At 33.0% G+C, this 26372-nt stretch overlaps 1 protein-coding gene across 6 annotated transcripts in view; it reads left to right on the top strand.

Moving 5' to 3' along the window:
- The first annotated feature begins 411 nt into the window (after positions 1-411).
- Positions 412-26372, top strand: part of LOC112047366 (uncharacterized) — a 147415-nt gene continuing 121454 nt past the window's right edge. For 3 of the 6 annotated variants that reach the window (XM_024084475.2, XM_024084474.2, XM_052889225.1), the window contains exon 1: positions 864-1159. The gene's annotated coding sequence lies outside the window, so the exon portion shown is untranslated. Of the gene's footprint in view, positions 443-862; positions 1160-26372 lie in introns of those variants that run through there. The other 3 variants (XM_024084477.2, XM_024084476.2, XM_052889224.1) reach the window with 2 other exon arrangements.

Below are 26372 nucleotides of genomic sequence, written 5' to 3'. Positions count from 1 at the left end.
TGAAAATGCAATCTATCCAATGAAACGCGTTTGCCTAGAAGATGCCTATTCATTCTTGAATAAAAATTCACATACGCATAAAATTATAATAATAATTTGAAACTGCCTTATTTGTCGAAGTATGTTTGCTTATTCGTACAGTACAACAATGATGAAGCTTATAAATATGTACGAATTCGTCTCGATTGAAAATAAACAAGAAAAATTGCCAATCAAACAATATCGAAAACATTGTTCGGTCGAAGGTCAAACGTACCATCTCGGCCCAGATTCCATCTCAATATGAGAATAAAAACATCGTCCGACCTTACAGTTAACCCTAAACTAAACAGCTAAGGACCCTTGCTTACGTTTTTTGGCGTAAAAAAAACTCTACGAACGCCTTATTCAACCCGCTCCAGTATTCGTGCCCAAGCGGCTGCAACGAGCGGTCGCATACAACGTAATTCAAATTTCGAATTTTCGAACATATTGGGAGCGCGGGAAAATTTGACAGCCGTCATACATATCATAGATAACAGAGAAGAGAAGATAGAAACCGGCGGTCGAACGAAGCGTTTCGAAGAATCGAATATTTTCAATAACACGAACATGTTTATGTTATGTTTCAATACAATTTAAGCGGTGGGTTATTGTTTTAAAATAATTTCGACACCGTTCGGTTATATTGTATTGTGTTATAATGTTAATTGTTTAATGAATCCCTGGGATTGAGCGGAGTTTACATTTTTGTATGTTATAAACATTTTAATTTCGCGTTGGAATCGTGCGTGGTTTTTATGAATGTTTTTGCGTGTCGCGCGGCGGTGGGGGAAGGGTGGGGCCTACGCTGACTCGTCCCTCTCCTATCGAGTATTTTGATTTAGTTTCCGAGTCTTACGCGGTTGTGGCAATTTTTTCAGTCGCGTGTGTAAAGCGCGCGCGGCTGTATCCTTCCCGTTGAGTTCCGATTTCGCGTTCTTTTTTCGAATATTTTCGCGCGCTCCCAGCGAGTGGGCGTTTAGAAACTTTATTTTTTTTTCAGTTGTGCAAGTTTTTAGTACAAACTTTTTTTCTATTGCGTTACAAAACTGTGTGTGTGATCGTAATTGGATTTTGTGACGTGTGACTTTGATGTTTGTTTCTTCTTTCTTTGCGTGTTTGGATGTCATAGATTAAGGTAAGATCACAATATTTTTTTTTATTAAAATAAGGTAGACGCATAAAATTAATAATAATTCATGAAGTATTAATCCTTAACATGGTATATTTACATACATTATAGCTTATTTACAAAGTAAATTGACAGTTTAAATTACCTAGAAAGGCTTTTTTCTAAATATTTATAATAGGTTCTTTGTAAAGTATAATGGTAAAAATTACTTAGACCTTTAAAAACTCAAATTAACAATTTTAACATAGAATAATGTATCTAAATGAGTATTTTTTAGTAATGGTTAAGTTATTTTGTTGAGCAAATAAATATGCAATGCATAAACTTTAAGAAGATTTATACCTAGGTACGGAGAAGTCTGAGAAAACAATCTAAAGAGCAAAGGTTCATAGTTCGATCTCGATGGAACGGAATGCCTAATTTCATTGCAATCTTGTTAACTCATAAAATCGTTTTCTAAAACAATCTACATACTTAAGTGTCTAAAACTATTTACTTATTAGGCCTCTGTAAAAATAATCGGAACATTTGTAGGATAAATTTATTGTCCGTTTTAGTAAAAACCAAGAAAATTTGATTAAAAAGTAAAATTATTCACAAAGAGTAGTTATAAAGACATTAATGATGTTGAAATTGAAATAAGATATTTCAATTTCAACATCATTAATTTCCATTATATTTGAAATTCAAATTTCATTGATTAAATTAACAAAAGTTTAATTAAAACAAAATGTTTTTTTAATCCTTTGCCATCCCAGAATGTGCATCTTTTAACATCTTGAAATTACAAATTTTAGTAGATCTTCAATAAATTAATATATGTAGGTTTTGCGTAATTACGTGGGAATAGTTTTACAGGCAAAATCGGTAAAGCGATCACTCTATTTATATTAAAAAAAACTAAAATGAAGAATTTTGTATTTTGAGGAATATTTCACCATGCATAACATATGCGTGCATAATTCACTATGCATAGCAATAGTTTTGTTATAATAGGTATTTCAAAGAGATTAGGTAGCATTTTCAATGAAACTACTCATGACATTTTCAACAACAAACGTCAACCAATTTACATAATACATTGACAAACTGTTTACTTTTTAATTCACTCTATTAGTGAAAAAACATACATACAGCCGAACGTAGAGCCTCCTCCTTTTTGGAAATCTGTTCGTTACTTTGTAAGATTATCGCAAACTTATGGACGCGGCGGAAAATTTTGTTTTTTAATATATTATAGTGATACTTAAGTAAATCTAAATAAAATAAAATATTATCTTGAGATAAGTGAAAAGTTGTACAAAAATAGCTATTTTTGTAACAACTTTAATAAATAATAACATGTATAAAGAGGAAAGATTTGATTGTTTGTTTGCATTGAAAGGCTTTGAAAAAAATCGATTTCAAAAATCCTTTCACCACTGGAAAACTACATTATCTAGGAGTAACATAGGTTACATTTTATCCCCGTATTCCCCTGGAAAATGGAATTACGTGGGTTTAACCTCGGGGTATCAGCTAGGAATATTAAAAAGCTGATTTTTTTTAACGCGCAATTCTCAGCAATTGAAAAGGCTTTTTGGGTTATATAGTCCATTTATCGAGGACTATAGGCTATATAAAAATACGTTATGACTAAAAAGAGCAATGCATAAAAGAAAATGTGGAAAAAACAAGAAAAAGATATCGCTTTTTGAAAGGTTTCGACTGTTGTGTGTCGCTGCGTAAATGTAAACTTACTTAGATACCTAATTTTTGAGTAGTTTTATGCCGTTTACGAAAAAAAAATCGATATATCTACTGTAATATTGGAATTTTTCCTCTATATCCTTTAAAACTTTTTATATAATTAAAATATTATATAGCTTGTAAGAAATGTAAGGTTGTTGGTTAACCAAATAATTAAAAAAAAAAAAAAAAACGCAGACAAACTCGCAAGCATCTATTAGTTACGCCTAAAAGTAACAAAACTAATAAATAAATTAAGTAATTTCAGCTCATTTAAAATTGTTTGGACCGATATGGTAAATTTAATTAATTTATCGCACCTTTTCTTTAAGTAATTCATTCTATATCTACATGAAATTCTTTTAGATACCTTTCTAATGGAAGGCAATCACAGCTACCAATTTAGGTAGAGTAATTACAGAAAAAGCGTAATTAACACCGCAGGGCAGAAAGTCGAGCAAATAGCACCGACAAAAAACTGCTTTTTATTCACTTCTAAGGGCCAGAAACTATGGTTTTTTTGTAATCATAAATTGGTTTTTACTAGCAAGTAGTTAGCTTGATATATGTTGTAATTACTTTTTGATTTTTTTTTGTTAACCATTTGCTTACTTAGTTTATAATTTATTCTTAGTTATGTATCTGAGAAGTATCTACAAGATTACAAATGCTTATGATATGAGTAAGATATAAAAAACAATTAGGTATTACATTAAAATATTAAGCATCTTCAAAATATCTTTAAATTTTAAGCATCCTACCAGTTATTTTTGCATTTAAAATGTAGCAGCGTACTTAATATAAGGAAAGTAAAGAAATTTTAGTTACGTTAAAAATATTATTATCGTACCAGTAGCATTTTCCTGCGTCATATTTAACCATCACATATTTAAAGCTTGCGCTTGTTTTACCTCTTTATATTGGTGAAAACTGCATGAAAATCCATACAGTAGTTTCGAAATAACCTCATCTAAAAGCAAACATAGGCATTTTGCTTTCTTTCTTTCACGTTCTTGCACCATTTTTTTTCATTATTGAGCAGATACACTCGTAATAAGTATGATAAAAATATCATAATGTATAAGCTATCTCATTTAGTTATTTCAATTTAAATGATAAGTTTTTAAAAACTTTACTTTATTTATCTAAAATCTCCACTTAGCTATATGCTGAGACTGTTTTAGGATCACATTCACATTATACTAGTTGTAATCTATTTTAATGAGAGTTTTTTTCTCTCTCTGTTTTATTGTGTGATGTATATTTTAAATGATCTTTTCTTTCTTTCTTTCTAAATTAACCCGCTCCTTTGATTGTAAAGCTTGACGTCCAAGTATCCGGCGGATAAAACTAGAGTGAGAAACTTCTTCACATTAAGCACCTTCTTTATTAATTTCTTCTCTCTTCTTCCTCATCTTTCTGTATCAGATCCTTGTTCCAAAATACTCCAAATTATCAGTAAAAGAACATTTTATTTTATTTATTTATTATACAAAATACATATTTAATTTAAGCCTTACCATAATGCAACACAAACCACTGTTGGTTTTACTGTGCACTGTTTAATTATATTTCATCATTATCAACCCATATTCGGAATGAGAGGGTTTAGGCCAATAGTCCACCACGCTGGCCAAATGCGGATTGGCAGACTTCACACACGTAGAGTAATAAGGAAATTCTCTCATATGCAGGTTTCCTCACGATGTTATTCCTTCACCATTTGAGACACGTGATATTTAATTTCTTAAAATGCACATAACTGAAAAGTTGGAGGTGCATAACCCGGATCGGATTCAAGCCTACGCCCTCCGAAATCCGAGGCAGAGGTCATATCCACTTTTATAATTTATTATAATAAAAACAAAAAAAAAAAACAAAATAAGAAAAAAGGATTTTTTTGCGGGTAGTAAAATAAACAAATAATTGGTGCATAGATTATAGACTCTATAACCTTACAAACTTTACCTACCTTTATAATATTAGTATTTAAGTAAAGATACATTCAGTGGAGCTCAAAAGGTCTAATAAATACTAATTCTTTTTTGCTGACGAGATGATTTCATACGATTCCAGTAAACTTGTAATTTTCCTCATGTTTTTTGTAACATTCTTTTTAAATTATTACACAATTGAGAATTTAAAATGGGTTTTTTGTTTATGCTTTTAACAAAATTAAGGAAAATTTGTTATTTAGCAAATTACGTCAGTGTGTTTTTATAATGTTCTAAGTAGGTTTTATAAAAAAGTTCGACCTTTTTGTTGTATTGCTATTTCGGTTTTATTTTTAAGTGACTTCAAAAGACGGACAAGTGTATTTTACTTTATAATGCGATCGATTATAAAATAATAAAATTATAATTTTCGGCTTAAGAAATTAAATATCACGTGTCTCAAACGGTGAAGGAAAACATCGTGAGGAAATCTGTATACCAGAGAATTTTCTCAATTCTTTACGTGTGTGAATGCCAATCCGCATTGGGCCAGCGTGGTGGATTGTTGGCCTAACCCCTCTCGTTCTGAGATAATGATGATAATGATGAATTTTCGGCTTATGTCACTTTATGGAAAAAAGATTAGTAAGGGTGTTATTTGTGCGTTTATACTTCAAATAATAAAAAAATCCACATTTAATGTAAGCCAGCTAAAAATGTATGAATTTTACTTAATTGCGTTAAAAGATTTTTAAATTTTAACTCAGTAATACGGATTGTCTTGCGTTGGAAAAACAGCTATATTTCAAGAAAATGAAAAATAAGAAAATTTATTAATTATGATATTATTTACCTACGTAAGTAAAGTTAATTAATTGGTGTTTGTTCTTGTTTAACTGATATTGATATTTAAGTATTTTAAGTTAAATAATTTTCATTAATATAGGTATTGTAAAATCATTGTATTTTGTGTTAAATTTCAGAATCTGCATATCATATTCGCAATTTTTTAAGTAAACTGAAAAAAACAGTGCGTCTTGGAACACTCGAATGCGTGAGAGAAAGGGAAGACAGAGAGAATGGCGCCGTAACGCGTTACGTTACGAAGCGGTTTACCATAAGCAGTTTTCACTTTTCACAATTCCCAAGTGGGAAGTCTTATGCGTTAGCTTATCTAAAAACACAAAAAAAATATATTATAAAGCGCCGCATGCATTAAAAAATGCAAATTCCCAAAATTATGCATGCACATAAACGTTGACGCATCGATTGGTCACGCCCTCTCGTTATCAGGACCGTCCTCTAACTGTGCAAAGTTGAATTTGTTCGGTTTCGTTCAATTCGGTCGTTTCGTTCAATTCGTTCACCCATTCGGTCACTATACGCGTTTTCAATGTATGGTATACCTACTAGTAATATAAAAGGAGATTAAAATAACACAAACACCCATTTCTTATAATGTCTGTCTGTCTTATAACAATCTATAATTATATTTTATTCGCGGTTTAACCCGCTTAGTTTTCGTCCCCATTTCCATAACAAAACGAGGATAAAATATAGCCTATGACACTCACATATAGCTATCTAGTGATAAAAGAGTTTTTAAAATCAGCTCAGTAGATCCAGAGATTACCACCTACAATACCACAAACTTTACCTCTTTATAATATTAGTATAGATACGTGAAAACATTTTTAGGTATAAAGGAGATCATCATGTCAGTCGATGGACGTCCACTGCAGGTCATAGGCCTTTTGTAGGGACTTCCAAACATCACGATTCTGAGCCGCCTCCATCCAGCGAATCCCAGCGACTCGCTTGATGTCGTCAGTCCAAAGTAACACTCCCGCGCGGGCCGGGGGGCGTGTAGCGAAGAATTCTTCACACCCGCGCAGTCCCCCCGTCACCCGCATATCATGGGAGTGTCATCAAAGAACTTGTCAGAAAAATTTCTCACTTGTTCGAACATCAGCAAAAGCAGACATGATCGCCTCTACAAACCTATGTGGTTATTTCCATGGATTCCTTTTATTGTTTTGTGGATATCACATTTTAATAAAGTTATATTACAGCTATAATATAATTTTACTGCACAGGTTTATTGTTATTCATTCGTGTGTTTATACAGTAAAACGTTTCCCGGTTCGCATTGTTTTACGGAGAAGCATTTTTTTATTTATACAACACTCACGTTCGGTTCATATTGATTGTTTGGTGTGACGTCATCTCCGCCCGCCTGATAAGGCCGGCTTCCGGTCGAAATCCTGAACGAATGATCGAACGAACGGCTCGCGACCTTATCCGATACGAGGATGTTATGGCGGGAAGCGAAAGGAAAGTTTGGATTTTTGCTGTAGCTCTTGGAAAGGAAAGGCGGGAAATCGTAGCAATCCGTTTTTGACGGCCTCCGTGGATTTATAAGACGGAGGTCCTGGGTTCGATCCCCAGCTGGGCCGATGGCTGGTTTTGGCCATGTCTAGTTATCACCCTAACGACAAAGATGTACCGCCAAGCGATTTAGCGATGTCGTGTAGAAACCGAAAGGGGTGTGGACTTTCATCCTTCTCCTATCAAGTTAGCCCGCTTCCATTTTAGATTGCATCGACACTTACCATCAGGTGAGATTGTAATCAAGGGCTAACTTGTAAAGAATAAAAAGAAAATCACATGCAGCTTTCGCTTTATTTTCATTAATTTGTTGCATTTTAGAGTTTTATTGCTCAAAGTAGAATGCATTTTTAATCGACATCAAAAAAAAGAATATGTTCTCAAAACGACGCGTATGTTTTTTTTGTTTTTTTTAATGTTACCTCATAACTATTATACAATTTTGAAAATTCTGTATTTAGTTGAAAGAGTATACTTCCAGATTGATCCCATTTAATTTCACAATTCAATAGTTTTGTGTTAAAATAAAAATAACTACCTACACAAAATTGCCCATAATGTTGTGTTTATGGTCTCTATGCTAGGACGCACTATGTCCTTTATATTGATCGATTTGAAAGCGGTGCCAAAAAATCAAAATGAACTTCAAGAGCCTATTTGGCATAGCAACGCCTTTTATTTTATTCAATATAGTTCTGTACAGAAACACAAATGAAGTGGAGGTTAAAAAAAAAAAGTTTTGGTAAAAGCCTTCGCTTTACTACAGCATGACATGGCTTGATTAGTATTTTTAGCTGTATTTATAACGCGTATCCTCATACATCTTTCTATCTTTATTATTATACATCAATGGTGTGGAAATGTAATTTAAAAAAGTTTATGACCATAAACAATTGTTTTTCTTTTAAATTTATCATTGTGTTTCGAGGCAAAGGTCTTTGTTATACAGCCGCTGTGATGCGACCATAAACATTTCGTACGACACGCGGCATTGAGTGATATGGTTAAAGAGCTGACATAGTCTTTAGTGATTCTGACTGGGGTCAGACCCCTGATAGAGTTCGAAAAATTCAAATAAGACACTTTTTCACAATTGAAATTATTTTCTCCTAAAAAGGCAATACAAAAAAGTTAATCTACAATAATTATATAAAGTCTTTAATGTGCAACAAGCACTTTTGAAAATCCTATTATGTCTATTTGTCTACTATACCGGTACGGAATACTGAATAGACCTGGCAAGAAACTCAGTACCTTTGTATTTATATCGCTGTTCTTCACATCCCTTTAGTACACTTACTTTTGGCATTTTATGTATCGATAGGTTTATACTTTCTAACAAAATATTATAAAGTAGCTTTTATGTTAAGTCATAAACTTCAAAAAGCTATGGTGCTTTCAAGCACCCCCGTCCTGAGAAAAAGCCCATAGCATAGCAGCTTTGGCTATTTAATTAGTTACGATCACATTTTTTATAATCTTCTAAAGATGCTATCGAATGGAATCAGAATGCAACATGCGCCGTTGTCATATAAATAGCAATAAATTTTGTATTATTATCTGTTTTACTTGAATCACCAAAACAATAAGACCATGTGGTCCGGTAATTTGACAAAGAACACACACAAATACAAAGGGAGCATCGGTTTGTAACACCGCTAAAGGAGCTCCGATAATATTCAAATACTCTCACGGTGCTAACTGGAATCGTACGTGTATCATAATATTATATCTTCCAATTGTAATTCCAAATGGATTTCCAATAAAAAACACATTTCCTAATTTACTCGGACTCGAGTATTGTGTTGGTACCTACGCGGTATTGTTGACGAGGATATTTAATTTAATTTAATGAAAGAGAGGACTTACTTGCACTAACAACATTAGTTACCGACACTACGTGATGTTTTAACAAGTTAGGTATAGTTAAAGTTATCCTATTTCAGGTCTATTGGATGGAGTATTAACATAAATGCGTTTGTGTGTAAAGTTTTATAAAATGAATATTTCATTGTTGTATAAGTAAAGTCAGCAACGTCAGCAACGTCTAACAAACAACATAACATAGACAATCGTATTTTGATTTCGATTTGAAAGCGAAAGTAGATAGTAATTTTTTCCACGCACTACTAATTCGGTACAGTCGAATGTGGTTATGGTCTAAACATTCTTTAAAATATAATAAGTTGTGTTAATCAAGAGAGTATTAATTTGTCGTTTACATACTATTGTTTCATATAATAATGGTAGAACTGTAATAAAGTATATAACATAAAAAAATCTGTTAGCCTTTCTATTTACTGAATCAAAGTCTTCGATAGGAACAGAACAATAGTATTGACTCATATCACGTGACTCATTCAAATATAAGAATGATTTCGATAAGTGTTCGATTTTTAAAAGTACTCAATCCTCTGACGGAGCACGGCATTCCAATTTCAAATGTTTCCTTTTTTAATACCATAGAGTCATAGATAGGCAAAGAGCATAAATCATACAGCCTCGTTCTGTTGCCAAATTTGGAGTCTCAGTGAAATCCTTATAATGAACGACGCACATTACGGCAGTAAAAGAACACAAAAATATAAATTTTTCATGAGAAATATATTAGGAGTATTTTATTAGGCTAAGTATGCACAGATAAATAAGTGAATATTGAATTTCTGAGTATTTCATTTTTGTTTTCCCTAATAGTTAGGGAATTTGCGATTTGCAACTTTTTCTTATTTGAAAACATTCTTAGATTCTAACACGAATTCTAAAATTGATACCGTACTCATAAAGTTAAAGTAGGTAGAGTGTTTGTTATTTCACCAATTCCGTATATTGAACTAAAACTCTGTGACCAAACCAAATCAACTCCCATCAACTTACATCAACTCTAAACAAGAAGAAGCCATCTCGGTACTGGCGGTCCGTAACAAGCCGTCTGTCTGTCACAGTACGATCCACGCAACCATATACAGATCATTAATTGTAGCTTACAATTGTAGATCACCAATTTATTCAGCCGATGTCTCCATTACCGGAATGGGAACTATTATTTTTGACATTTGATGGTAATACCTCATTATTATTGGCGATATATTAAAATAGAATGCGCGCGCACCTTTAAGAGGATGAATTGGAATATTTATGGTGTTCTTTTTTCGAAATGTAATTATCTGTTTTGTGATGTTCTTTTTTTGAAATACTAATGAAGTTATTACAGACTTAATTATCTGTAGGTGTATGCAATGTGTTTATGTGCATTGTTGTTATGTCGTTGGAACTCGGTAAGTAGGTGCCTATCTGCATAAATTCTGTTTAAAAATAACTATGATCTTTATGGTTCTGGATTATAATGAGCTAGTAGTAATTGACTACTTATTAGGGGATTTCTTAGTACTTTTCTATGTCATATTCGTTTCCACACAAAATTTAAATAATTTCATCTTTACACTATATATTTAACACGATTCAGAATTAAAAAGGATAGTCTTTCTTTTATGTTTTCTTTTATACTCATCCTCAGAATTGTTTTTAACGGAATAAGTAATGAAACTTGACAAAAAAATCATGTCATTATTTATGACTCATTCAAAGTAACATTTATTACAATTTTGTCATAATTATCATAATAAACGAACACATTGAAGAATCGTGCATTATTTGACCTCTCGCTCACACGCTATAGCCGTCTCGTTTCCCACACATGCAATTGTCATTAAATAATTGACAAGCGAAAGTAACTCTTAACAGCATTACTGTAACATCTAGTTTTGCTTGAATAAATAAGATATACAAAATCCAGCTGCTTGATTTAAAGATAAATGAAATTGAACTTTTATTGTATGTTACTAAAGTTCATATTAGAATGTGTATGAACAATCAACGAGTCTCTTGGTTATGAAATGCGAAATGGATTATTTTTTCAAAAATGGAATTAAGAAGAGACAATAACGTTCATTGTTTTTAAAGATGGCTGCCGGACGAGCTCAAATATGAGATTATTAATAAGCACAGGTTTGCGATAATGTTGTTTTACAAGCTTTTATGCGTCTTGATCGAATTTATAAAACGAAAAACTTGAAAATTGACGACTCGTTTGTAGCTCACCATGTTACGATAGTGTGGGTTGATGGGCGATACAATGTAACTTAATCATGTTTCTTTATGAAGTTATTTTCTTGTCAAGTTTTCTTTCACTAAGAAAACTTTCAAAAGAACGAAAATAATAAGCACATAGGTAATATGATTTGGTTGGATCGTACACATAAAAGATTTTTATAATAATCCTGAAGTACGTCTTCAAAAGACAAGATTCCCTTTAATAAACTAAATTAATCCGTTTTGTTATCACCATCTATTATGATGTACATATTTACTATATACATACACTTTATATGTCAGCAGATATTCCCATGCACTACCATTGCTTATAAAACTCTTTCCATTATAATAATGTTTTTGTAAAAGCTTGTTATACTTACATATAAACTTGAGTATTGTCATAAAAGTAAAGTAATTAAACTAATTGAAATCGACAGTGAAACGATAAAAATGCAAATATTATTACAAATAACACTAAGTAACATTTATTAGATAGAAATAATACATGTACTTACAAGGTATTACAACCTCCAAATGTTATCTACAAAATAACACAAAACTTTTTAATTACATATCAAGGCCAATACCCATGCGTTTACCAATAAAATGCAAGTCTGTTCCAATCGCTAAATTCAAACATGGAACAAGATTTGACCACTGGTTCAGTCGCTTTGAAATGGAATGTGTAGAAAGCTTTATTTTGGCAATAGACAATTTATATATTTTCTTAATACGTTCTGTTTTTAAAATTACACGTTGTTAGATAAATTAATGCATTCTAATTTTAAAAAGCACCAAATATTATCTAGGTACCTAACTTCTTATTGCGTAATATCAAAAAATTTGCGTTCTATGTTTGAAATTAATAAAATCTGTAACAGTAAGGTGGTGCACTTAAGTTTAAATTTAAAACAAAAAGCAAAAAATATCTATGATATTATAATTGTTCCATTTTCAAATCTACATGTCGAGCGCTTCTTATGGGCCTCATAGACAAAATAGATTAAAATGACGTGTCAAACTTCCAGAAAGCTGAATTATAGTACGGCCACGAGTAATTTAAATAGAGCGATCCCTCAATTGGGGTTAATTCCCGTGTTTAAGGAATATGTGGAGTTTAATTACGCACTGACGTACGCTTGAGAAATAGAGAGAAAAAAGACATCGATATTACAACATCAAGATACATAGATTCTGAAAAGTGTTCTTTTGAAAATGGAACAATAATTTAGTTTTTTTTTAATTTATTTTACGGCCTTGGATACAAGTCCTTATAGGCACAATAATTTAGTAATAAATATACACCTAAGAGCAAGTATACACTTATTGATTGGAAAATGGAACACTTGCATATTATCTATGAAGCGCACACTGCTGAATTATTTCTTTTTCTTTAGTTTTTAAGGCAATGCTATTCGATGTCACTATCATACAGCGTGCCAGGAGTATTTGTTTGATGTATACAAATATTTGTTTTGGCCTACTACTTTATATTCTTTTTACAAAGCCATAAAATGTATTTTGGACTTTAGAGCTTTTAAAATTATTTCATTTGATGCAAATTGCTCTATCGTGTCTGAGAAGTTTTTTTTTCATTTTGATCATTTATTATTTAATTGGTGTGCTACTTTTTGGCTTAACGAAATATAGCTACGTAAGATATAATGATTTCATGTGAGGTTACATAAAACGTATTAGGTAGCTATTATGATATTAGATTTAAGACAAAGTCAAAGACAAAAATTTTTGTCCCAGATTGGATACAAATTTTTTGTTCTTTTCAAACTTTTACGAATATTTGTCGAAATAACAAACGTGATGTTGTCTTAAATGACCAAACAATTTTATATTTTTAAATGTAGATTATCGATCAAATTTATTGTTAGGCTGTATGCGGTCAACCTTTGCCGTTTTAAGAAAATGAAAAAAAAAAGTTTGTCTATGGTTCCTGTATTCTTTCATAAATAGAACAAATCAATATTTGAATAACATCAATTAAGTGAGGCATGAACGCGTACCCACTTTCAATTCGGTCCGGAAACTTCAAATTCTAACAACATAAAAAGCACGTTTGCTGCTCACTTACTAGTTACTACTTACATCACTATGACACAGACTAAACGGAAAATAGACGGAATCTGTTTCGCTGTTAAAATTCAAAATTCATTTATATCAAGAAAGCTTTACACGCACTTTTGAAACATCAGGGTTGTTTGTTTGTAATGACTCTTAACTCTATCACCAGTTCGGAAGCCATTAAGAATAGCCAAAAGTTAAGTGGCTGTAAAAAATATACAAATTAGAGTAGAGGTAAATCAACGCCTTCAAATAATAAAATATTTTCTGAAGTCTAGTATCAATCGTATCTGCTAATCGTTTTAAAGGCGGTGCCAAACCAAACAGGTAGTTCTTTAAGTTTTGTTTTAATCGATTGTTTGTTTGTTTATCAATTACAAAAACAGTTAGTTTATCAATTACAAAAACAAGGATTGAAAGGAAGGATGCATAGCATGCTATCACATAATAGAATACTGATTATCTAGATTTAGAATATTGTGGTGTGTGTCAGGCAAAAGTTATAAATAAAGATTTTCTTTTCTTTGAATTTTTATCAGAACGATGCGATAGCTTACAGCAAAGCCGATTCATCATCTATTCAACACTTCGTCTATACCCATTACTCTGTGTACAAAGACCCGTTTCAAAAACTTTTTACCAAATCGTGATCCGTCTTTTTGTGAAGGAACACATATTCAGATGTGTAATGACCAATCTCCGGGCGGCGGACAAAAAAAAAAGAGAAAGAAAAGAGATCATTCGAGGCATTAATGCATCAGTTACTAAACCGTCAGGGGCATGCTCTTGCGCATCCTTAACCCTCCACTTGCTAGGTTACTTATAACACATTACACGGGTATGCTGGGGTCTGATATACCCACAGTAAGTCTAACCGTAAAGATTTTTCCTTTATTAAAATCTACTTTATGACGGTGCTTTTGTAGCGTCATTGCATTTGTTTGTTTTACAACAATTTTAGAAAATTGCCTAATGTTCTTTATGTGACGCAAAAGTTAACTTACGTTATGTCCTCGATTTTTCAAAAAAGTTTGATCCTGGTTTTAAATAAATATTTTTCAGGTAAGTACCATCATTAGATGATAATTTTACAAAATTATTAATCTTTATAATACATTCTAAACTCCACCCAACAAATGTGACTACTTAGTAATTTTTATACACTATACATACATACAGAACTTTACTGATTTTAAGTAACTGAACTTTAACAAAACAAGTTAATAATAATTTGATAATATCTTTGCAATATCTATTACGAAAATTGGCATTATTTTGTAATCATATACAATTTTCTACAATCTTATAATTTTCGAGATTGGCTTACTTATGTTACCAAAATACCCCATTTTCCTTGTCAGTGCACACAACGGGTTAACGAATTCATAATAAGAGCAAGACGTTCCAATTTCGAATTACAAACGGGGAGCGTTCGATCATCCAGCACGGGGGTTCATATTCTTTCTGTTTTGAAAATAGAACACTTTCGGAATTAGAACTCGTTTTTAGAAAACTCTACGTTCTAAGTGCCTTGAGTCATACGACGCGTTCAGGAAATTAGATGAATGCCATTCTTTATTTCAAAAGTTTTTAAATGAAATAATAGAATGTTAATTCTCGAAGATGAGTTGAAGTCATCCAATATCAGTAAAATGTTTTAACGTATTTAAAAATGGAATAGCAAATTATTTTGAATTTAGAATGTAGTTTTTACTGGTTACTTTGAGTGAGTCATAATTAAGGATCCTTTAAATTGTTTATTAAAAATTTTTATTTGATAATCATAATTTGCGATTATAATTATGATAGTTATCGAAAGAAAAGGTGTCATATTTGACATATTAGCACGTATTCTGCACGACTTCAAAGCAATATAAAAAGATCTATAATGTTATTTAAATTGCAAATGAAATCCGTAACAAGATGAATAGGTAATATTTTAAATAAAAATATAATCTTTTTGGATGTAATAAAAACAGAACATGTTAACTAAATCGTTCAATCATAGACAAACTAAACAGATTTGAATAAAATATGAGTGGAACGTAAACTCATAACGTTGAACGCGGCTAGTTTCGTTTCGGCGGAGATATGATCCCATTGATTGATGGGTGACCACGCTGCGGGCTATGGGACAGGGTTGCCACTTACTGAAAAAAAAGTTTTTTTTTAAATTAAACCAGTACTTAAAACAGTGCGTTATATACTGACTGTATCCATATAATCTTAGCGGACACCTGCGACTTTGTCCGCGTGGAATTCATATTTTCACAAAGCCAGTGGAAACCAAGGATTTTACCGGAATGAAAAAAAAATCCATGGTAGCCTGTGTTAATCCAGAGTAAAATCTATTTCCATTTAAAATTTCAGCCAAATCGCTTCAGTAGCCGCAGCGCAAATTAGAAACAAACATACACACTTACACACAGACTTCGCCTTTATAATATTAGTGTGATTAAAAAATCACATTTTCCGGTAATGACAAAAAGCTGATCTTTCGCCGTTGGACATGGGCTGTAATATAATATAGGATTTGATGTACAGAGTGTCTATTCTATTTTACATTCCAAAGTTGTATTTATGTGTTGATAGTAATTTAAGTGAGCAGTATTATCTATTAGAGTAGAAAAAATATAAATATACTTATAAAAATTATATTTACATTAATAAAAAAAAATTGAAATCTGCCAACCCTAATCCCGCGTCCAAACCAGTTTGACCTGTAAGCAGTATGGCTGTGAAGCGCGTGTAGGTGTCACGGTAGAGCGGTGATCTGCTGCTCTAAGAGTGTTGACCCCAAGTGTGTGGCGCGCTAGAATGTACCGATGTTTTGGACTTAATTAAAAATGTACAAAGAGATTGGCCTCTTTAGACGCACCGACTTATGGTCGGATGGTCGGTAGGTTGGTTACTTCCAGATATCTTAAATAAATGTCACAATTATATTTCTATTTATCCTATAAAAGTTAGGTTTTTAATTTTAATTAATACACGAGCATTCGGCAAATAAATTAAAAATGTATATTTATAAATATTAGAACTATTATCATACTCAGTCCTACCAGAATTAAAATTCAAATTAAAATAAGTTAGTTTCAAGTGTGTTAGTTTACACACTTTAAAAACGCCAAGCGATTTTATCACAAATACATATATGTAGTATATGTTATATAGTTTAGTTAGTGGAGAAACGCTTATAATAGTAATATGTTTATATTATATTGAATCCAGGAACATGTAAATCTTTTTATGAATCCGTTATTTTGCTAGTAATCATCATCATTATTATCAACCCACATTCGGCTCACTGCTGAGCTCGGGTCTCCTCTCACAATAAGAAGGGTTAGGCAAATCAGAGGCAGAGGTCATATCCACTGAGCTATCACGGCTCAGTAGAGTCCGTAGAGTCGACCAACTTGATCACGTCGTGTAACCAACTGTGATCAGATAGTCTGTAGAGGGTTTAAAAGAATGTATTGCATAGCACGACCGCCCCCGTGTTTGTAAGAATATTTAATTCCCAATCAATGGCGGATTGATTGGTGATAAACTATCTATCGATGGAAAATTGAATTTTAATTCCGTGTACTGTTCACTTGATCTATAGATATATTACAATATATTGGTAAGGAAGCCAAATCTGTATGTTTAATGTTTTTTGGAATAAATAACAACAGTTTCATGTTTGTTTATTTGTTTAGGCATCACACAAAAAGATCACCTGAAAAAGACATCCCCTGAAAATATAACACTGTACACAAAATAAATAAGATCGGACGTAAGGAGAGATCATCTGAAAATATCTGTGAAAACTGAAAATCTGTTTAAGTAATTCATCAAAACTTGAGTATGTTTGTTGAAGGTATATAAACATTTTTATTCAAAATATTTTCATGATTTACGTTATTTTATTCAAGTATTTCATAATTCATATTATTTTAGTGCAATTTGACTCGGAAACTTCCAGCTCATCCTCGTCATAATCCCGACATTCGAAATTCGAATACACTTAAATTTGGAACGCGCTTGTAATATGAAGTTTGAAACGTTTCGTTTTTCAATTGCTTCACTCCACTCGTATTATTTTGAATTTGGAACGGTCTGTTTTCGAGAATTATTGTTTTAGTTTTTTACGTCTCCCATCTTCCGCTGTTCTTATTTTGAAAATAGAATGGATTATTTTTTTATTTATCCCCAATAGATATCGACTTAACTATTTTAATGTTTTATACGATTTAATCATCATTATCGATTTACAAATGAAATTTGGATAGTCGAATGTCATTATCAGCCGATAGATGTCCAATGCAAGACTCAGACCAATTATTGTATAGGACCTGCCTCGCTAGACGTTATTTTGTGTCAAAGTATATGGTCAACGATCTAATGCGATTATAAAAACTGTCTCCATATATAGTTGTAGTCGTGTTCGTCGGTTAAAGAGCTCTGTAAAAATACCTTTTTGTGTAATTGAATTGTGTAAAAAACGGGCAACTTCTAGTTTAGTATAAGATGTATACCAAATCTAAGCTCGTTTTTCTCAGAAAATGACAGACAATTTTGTTCGTGACTATGAGTGCGATACAGGTCCTTCTATAATTGGTCTGAGAATGCAAGACGTAGGCCTTGTTTCGAATTTATTTGAAATATACGTGTTTTAGGATTTGTTGAGGAATATCGTCATCAGAACCGCTCTCGTTCTCGTTCTGACAATGCTAGGGGTCAGAACGAGACAATGCTCAATGAAGGAGGGGTAATTACCCCCCACCTCGCCACGCCCGCCATTGTGAATCTCCTCGACGTGGTGATAGTATCGTACGAGAATTGTAAATGCAGGGTTTTTGTTAAATTTTGCTAACGTACATGAATTCGAAGGAACTTACAGAGTTTTATTTATTAGAAAGAAAAATAAACAAAGATCATTATTATCATTATCAACCTATATTCGGCTCACTGCTGAGCTCGAGTCTCCTCTCAGAATGAGAGGGGTTAGGTCAATTGTCCACCAATCTTTCCCAATGCGGATTGGCAGACTTCACACACGCAGAGAATTAAGAAAATTCTTAGGTTTCCTCACGATGTTACCTTCACCGTTTGAGACACGTGATATTTAATTTCTTAAAATGCACACAACTGAAAAGTTAGAGGTGCATGCCCCGGACCGGATTCGAACCCACACCCTCCGGAATCGGAGGCAGAGGTCATATCCACTGGGCTATCAAGGCTCAGTATACTGTTAGATTTTAAAAAAGCAATGTCTAGACAATTTTTATGGTCAACCGGCGACAAAGTGACGTTTAGAGTGAAACCGCTCGTGGTCATTCTGGTCGCGTGTGGTTGCGTAACCATTGTGAGCGGCGCGTGCTACCGCGGGGTGGCACGCATTCCAGCGCGTGCCGGTACGTGCGCCGCGTAGTAGGGCGATTTGTGATAGAAAAATGTTCTAGGAAGCACTACCGTATACAATGAAATAATAATAATAATAATAAAAACATTTATTTAGCCAAAAAAAACACAACATAAATAAAAAAAAAAAAAGGGAATTAATACTAACTTAATACTAAGGCTTCGGCTGAATGGGGCGCTGCCTCAGCTCTATGCTACAGCTAAGTAACTGTAGCGCTGATTTCCAGGCATGACCCCAGGGTGTGCTCACGGACCTCAGACCAATTATTGTATAGGACCTGCCTCGCTAGACATTACTTTTCTGTCAAAGTATATGATCAACGATCTAATGTGATTATAAACCTGTCTCTATAGTATCGATGTTTCATAGTTGTTATCGTGTTCGTCGGTTAAAAAGCTCCGTAAAAATACCTTTTTTTGTAATTGAATTGTGTAAAAAACGGGCAAAAACTTCTAGTTTAGTTTAAGATACATACCAAATCTAAGCTCGTTTTCTTCGGAAAATGACAGACAATTTTGTTCGTGACTATGAGTGCGATACAGGTCCTTCTATAATTGGTCTGAGTCACGGATTGATCGGGAGAGCGTTGCGTTGTTTGTTTCCAAATTTAAAATAGATAAATAATATACTACTATGTATCCACATATCTATAGTAAGTAAAATTAGATTGGAGCGAAGGACAAACATTAAATAAAGTCAATGATATTAAATACTGTTAGATCTGTTACTAGCGCATGAAAAATGAGGCGCTCAAAAGAGGAAATTTATACACATGTTAGTTGTGGTCAACAACGAACGTTATTTATACAAATAATAACTAAATATCTACAATGTCGTGTTGTGTGTTCAGGAAGTGTAAAAACTATATACACATAAATATATAATGGAATTAAAGACAAAAATGTGGATGTGTGCGCTCAGTGTTGTAGCAAATTATTCAGATCACTTGATCACGTGATTTTGTAGGGACGTAACCGATCTATACCTAGTATAAAATTATCTTTGAGTAGAGTAGTGTTTTTAGTGAAACAGTTTGAGTAACCACTACCACTATTTTATGTCAGAAACCAGTAAGTACTAAAGAGTGAATTTTTTTTCAATTTTTGTTAATTTTTTTATTAGATATATTTTGGTATTATATTGCCCTTAAGATAAGGAAACCACTGTGAAAGGAATTTTACAATTTTAAAATAAATATTGGTGGTTTGCAATTAGGTACACTTTAATTGGTTCCCTTTTTTGCAATTACACTTTAATAAAATTAAAGTGAAAATAAGTTAATTGCAAAAAAGGGTAGTTATGCAAATTTGCATGTATTACAAAAAGAGTAAGTAGATATTCTGAATACTTAATAAAAGAGTAAGTAGATATTCTGAATTCTTAATAAAAAAACCTACAGTCACTTTTTCGGTTTTATTAAAAATAATAAAATAAACTATATTCCAAACTATTGCTATTCAATAAAATCGCACTATATGAATTAATAAAAAAAAAGCCAGCGGTATCCATAGACAATAAAATCTGTCATCGTTCCCAATAACCGGGCGGAATGATTCCCGGAATAACACGGCAACACAAAAACCCGGCCGAGAATACAAACATCATTTCGTATGGCAATAAAATCAATCATGTATCCAGTAACGGCCGATATGATTTTTACATTTCGATATATCGAACGCGGTTTTCTTTTTAAAAATAGAATTCCTGAGTGCGCGCGATAAGTTAGATAGATGGGTGGTTTTTTTTTATAGCGCAAAGAACACACGCGCGGGATAGTTTTACGAAATGTCGCTATATCCGGTAGAAAACTTTTAAAATAAGAATATGAGCGAATCGATTCATTATTTATTTAAATACACTTTTTTAACCGACTTTAAAAAAAGGAAGAGGTTTCTCAATTCGACCGTATATATATATATATTTGTTTTTTTATGTGTGTTCGCGCATAGCCTCGTCGCTTATGGACCAATTCTGATGATTCTTTTTTTGTTAGAAAGTAGTAATAAGTAATTTTGTTACAATATATACAACACCTCCGATAAAATTTAAAAAAAAATCCATTTTGCAGGGTTTGAATTTTATTAGATTAGTTGCAACATGAAAGTTACATACATACAACACGCGAATTGTTTTCTTTAAAATATATGTGATAACTATTATTAAACGTAAGTTAATTTTAAACCAAAGTCCAAATTCAAATTAAATTAATATAAGTTATAGTGCCACAAAATTTTCAAGGCCTAAATTGGAACCAACAACGAGAAGGTTCTTTCCAATTTTGGCAAAAAAAAAATTGCAACAAAATATACTCAAAGCACGACAACCGCACCATCCTGACCGTGTCAAATAAGTTTGTGTTTCTATAATTTAAAAACCAAAACGATCAGCAAAAAGCCTTGAAAAAAATCCTGCAGTGTGATCCATCCCTTATACATATACGTGCTTTTACCTAATTCATACTGCGGTGTAATTATTTTGGAATATTACTCAACGGCGGGTTTACTTTTAAGAAGCTTAATGTTGTTTTTTGTTGATCGTTCGAAAGTTACCGATCGATCGATCAAACGGATCACGTTTAAACGATCAACTACAGAAAGTCTACTTAGAAAAGGCAGACTATTAAAAATACGTAGATACGTCTTTTAATTTGGTATTAAAATATTTTATTTTTAAATTGCTTGTTGATACAATGGATTGTTGTTAGTGTTAAATTTTTAAATACAAATTATGAAAAAAGTTTGTATATGCGGATGTCTAGGAGACGCCTGACGTTTTTTTAATGGGTTTCATCGGCTCCACCACGCTGCTTGTAAAGACTCACTCTGGATTATTCTTTTCTCTGTGCTTATAATATTGTATTACCAATCTTAATATATAAAAGATCACTGGTCTGAGAATGGTCACTAACAATATCTAGTTCCTTTAACTTTGGTTTATTAGCCACTTAATATAATTAACATCTAATCAATAATAACCGCATTTGTCGTATTCCGTAAAGCCCATTTTTAACTAAAATCTCAATGTTTAACACACTGATTAGTAATTTTAATCAGTTAGCAAGTAAATAGTGAATGCAAAATCACTTTACTTAACAATTACTCATAAAAGCTAGTTGGTACTGTAGTTACGCAAAATTAGCATGTCGTATTTTGTACTTGGCTTTTCAAAAAGGTAATTTATTAATAAGGTTTTATTTACAGGTATCGTATCGAAAAGGATGTTATCGACACATAGTTTATAAAGCAATTAGGTAATCTACTCTTATCCATATGTAGCCATCTTTTTTTTTATTAAACTCAATTAATTAATATAACTTTGTCGATGTTGATAATTAACTTGCCATTCCCGTTTCGGTGCATTTATTAAATACTGGTACGGGTTTCGATGCCCGGTTGGTTTATTTTTGTAAATTATGTATATATTTTTTTTTATAATTTTATTCTGTAGTGCAGTTTAGGCGCTAAATTTAATGTATGACAAATATTCACCCCAATTTAATCCCTCTAGTCCAGTGGTAAGCCTCTATGATTTTGGGATCACAAGGTCGTGGCTTCTAGTTCTACTGAGTTATTCCTCTTTCTAAGAAAGGAGATGGTCCATTTCAGGTCCACTGTTGTACCCCGTGTCATTATAATTTAAAAAAATCAAGGATTTTATTATAATTTATTAAAGTGAATAAATCTAACTAAATAAAACGAAATAAATAAAATAAAAACCTAAGTTTTTGAGTTGTATCAAGATGCAATATGACATGACAATTGACAGCAAACGTCAAATCGATTAATGTATTGAAAACGTCATCTATCCGCCATTATTACCCACAATAATGTTGCATTTTTTGGGAGATAGTGAATATTATTTGGAAAGAATTAAAGTAAATTCGTAGATTTGTATAATCAAAAATAATTAAAAAATATATCTTCTTTTATTTCCGCCAGGGTACAATGATTGGGCACCATACAATTTTGGACCATCTCTTTTGATTCTCAATTCTTTTAAAATCGTAAATTCATTTTAATTAATAACCTTTATTGGGACAGCTGTGAAATATTCCCGTGTTTTCGATAAAGACGTTTTTATGAGATAGCGTGTATAGACTGACATAATTTACTTACAAGTGTTTGGAAAATAAATAAAAACGAATCAATCGCCTGCTCAATAACTAAACGCATCTGGATTGCTTCTGCGTCGCAAACGGAACGATATTTTATACATACCAGCGTACGCTTCGCTTCGGCCGTCTGATTATAGTCTGCCAAGTTCGTCGATGACCCCTGTCCCCCCGTCGCCCGCATATCATGACTCCCATATGCGGGCGACGGGGGGAAAGACTGCGCGGGTGTGAAATCTGCAGTAGTCGATTTGACGTTTGCTGTCAATTGTCATGTCATAGTTGCTTTAAAGGCGCCATCTTGATAAAACTTGTATATAGAAAAATTCACGGGGTGTAAAAACAACTCCGTGCTGAGAATTTTTACATGAAAGGAGAGCGACCATTTTGAGCCACTTTACAGAAAAAAAAATTACGAAAAATTCTTTCTTTAATCAAAGTAACCAAATAATTAGAATTCAAATTAATATTTTTTGAAATCGAACGTTTTTTAAGTAGTTACTTGATTATGGTGACAGTTGCATCAACCGCTTTTATTCTGAGGAGACTCGTGCTCAACAGTGAGCCGAATATGAGTTGTTAATTATAAATGATAAAGATCACGATCGATTAATTAACGTTTTTATTGAAAATTTCGTAGGAGCTCAGTATTTTATAGCCCGAGGCTCGAACCCTGGATCTTCTTACCACAGCCATATCCTAACCACTGAACCAATAGGGCAATACATACGTCATACAAATAATCTTTACGAGCGTCCGTCCAATCTGGTATATTTATGAAGGCTTTTCTTGATTCCAGTAAACGCGTCTGTAACTGGAATTGGCTTATTTATTTAGCTTTGCACGATAAACTTGATGCTGGCAACAAAGTTACGGAATATTTGTTTTTGTTGCAAACTCTACAGTCTTATGTTGATGTGTATTAAATGAATGCTCCGTAAATCGTTTTTGGTTCGATATTGACGATCTTTGTATAATAAACCGACGGGAATCGCCTTGCATGAACTCTTCGCCGCTGTTACTTAGTATTGCTAGTATAGTACAAGTCTTGAACCATCATGTTATGGTATAAACGTAACAACAACACAAACAAACAATAGAATTTGCACACAATGTAGGAAAGAAAACAACTTAAGCCCCTCTAAACGTCTACAACGCAGCTTACATCGTCTGTAGCTCGTATTATAAAGGCCAACTATAGAGCGAACTTTATCTTAGCACGGGAGCGTGGAGTGAACCACTACGCTGGTTCAATGCAGGTTGGTGGGTTTGACTACTGCTCCCTTACGTGATCTTTACGAAATGAAAGTGAAATATCAGATCAGATTGATTTTATCAATCAATTTATCTATTTTTTTTTAAAGAATATTTGTTATATCTTTTTTTTAAATATGACCAATATTTTCATTCCCCTCCAACTAGTCGAAAAAGGCTGAATTAAGAGTGGGTACGATTATAGACCAACGGGGCGGGGATCGAACCACCACCCCTCGGAGATGAGTCCGGCTCTAAACGCTGAGCTATTGAGCTACCAACAAATCGTAGAATTGGAACTTGGAATAAACCACCACGCTGTTACAATGCGGTTTGGTGAAAACTTAAAAAAAAGGACAAATAAAGAAATGAGCGAGAGAGTTTTAAAAAAAAAATAACCGCGATAAATAATATAACATGCTCTCTGAAGCATGGGGATGTTATACCATCGAATTTTTATCCCAGTAGTGATAAACAGGACCAGTATTTTATAGCCCAAACAAAGACTCGAATCCAGGACCATTCAAACATAATAACCACTGAACACACGAGGCAAAATATCACAATTAAATGTAATTGTAACTACGTCAAAGCAATAAAAAAACTCGATAATCAAAAGATAATACTCACGTATGAAATGAATAAAGAAATCGGTCCGATCGCACCTGCGGATTTCAAACGAAAATCGGTCATTGAGGTCCTAAAATCCGAGTCATAATCGGCCCGCTTAATCGGCACTAAAAGACGTCTTAAAATTCGTCGGGCGCATTCATCAAAAATAAGAAAATAATTAATACCCGCGTCCGGAACGTGAACCGCTGCGTTTAGACTTTAATAGTCGAAGAGGCAGTGGTAAATTTCTAGGTAATCCTTAATCAAACATAGATCGTCATTAAAACTAAAACAGTTACATAGCTTCGTCACCTTTTCGACCGCTGATATTTTGGGTATAAATAACTATATATTAGTTTAATCATACAAAACATACATAGTGTTTCAGAAATACTTAAATACAAGGAAACTGAAAGGAATCTAGATCTACTTTAACAATAATACGGTTTAGGAGACTTAGTACGATAATTTCACTAATATTTTGCAATGCGTTTTTTTTTAATTGAGAAAGAATACAATATGAAACTTAAGCTAACTTATCCTAATAACTATACAAATCATGCCCACGTGGAATGGTGGCAAGAATACTGGCTGCATTTCCGCGCTGGACAGCCAGGCTGATCCTTTGCGCAAAAAATGAGCCAGCCCTTCTGTTACCAGTCGAGGCAACTAGCCGCAGTGAAATTATTCGGTAATTAATTATTAATTATGCGAAATTAAAATTTTTACAACTGTTCTTTTGGGCTACTTATTCCCTTATTCTCTTATTCCCTTTGCGTTATTTTCTAAGCACCTTTGTCAGCAAAATCCTCCAAAACTGTGGGATTGAGTTAGATGAAATTGTGTACATGTATGTGTAATGTTGAATAGGTCCCTAGATGGTTTAGAAATACTACTGAATCATAAAGAATGTAGTCTTGTGATTGCGTATCCAATGCAAAGAGTACGGTACCTACAATGTCGGGTCCGCTAATAGCTAATAAGAACAAATTACCCACTAGCTCTCACACTATCCGAGCGGGTGGAACAATAAAACAATACGCCAGCAAACCGACAACAAAACACAGAAAAATATGAATTCCGATCGGAACGGGCGGGGAAACAAAAGATGGCGGATTTTAATGAAATGAAATAAAATATAAATTCCTTTGGGAAGCGAGAATTCTTACATTTTTAATTTGCGGCCGCGGCACGGGAATGCCGCTAAAAACGGACAAATTCCGCATTTCATACACAAGTCCGCCACTCTTGATTGTTCCCCGTCGATTTTAACTAAGTGAATTAAATATTCATTTTTATTTTGTTTAGCCCGACTCCAGTGTAGATGGAGAGATTGGGAACTATTTCTTCTTGCAAGACTTCGTAAATGGCTTGTCAATGTTGCGTAGGACTTTTATTTGCTTGCTAACAAAGGATTGCGTTTAATTCCATGCAAAATATTATGTCTGTTAATTTTTACTATGCGAATTTAATTCACTTTTATTCATTACTTCATAATATTTATATTATATTAGTTTTTATTGACTCAAGTCTGGTAAATGCAGAGATTGGGGAATATTTTCTTCTTGCAAGACTTCGTACATGGCTTGTCAATGTTGCGTAGGACTTTTCTTTGCT

Source organism: Bicyclus anynana, chromosome 25 (genome assembly GCF_947172395.1).
Source record: "Bicyclus anynana chromosome 25, ilBicAnyn1.1, whole genome shotgun sequence".
NCBI classification, from domain to species: domain Eukaryota; kingdom Metazoa; phylum Arthropoda; class Insecta; order Lepidoptera; family Nymphalidae; genus Bicyclus; species Bicyclus anynana.
This window is presented reverse-complemented; position numbering and strand designations above follow the sequence as displayed.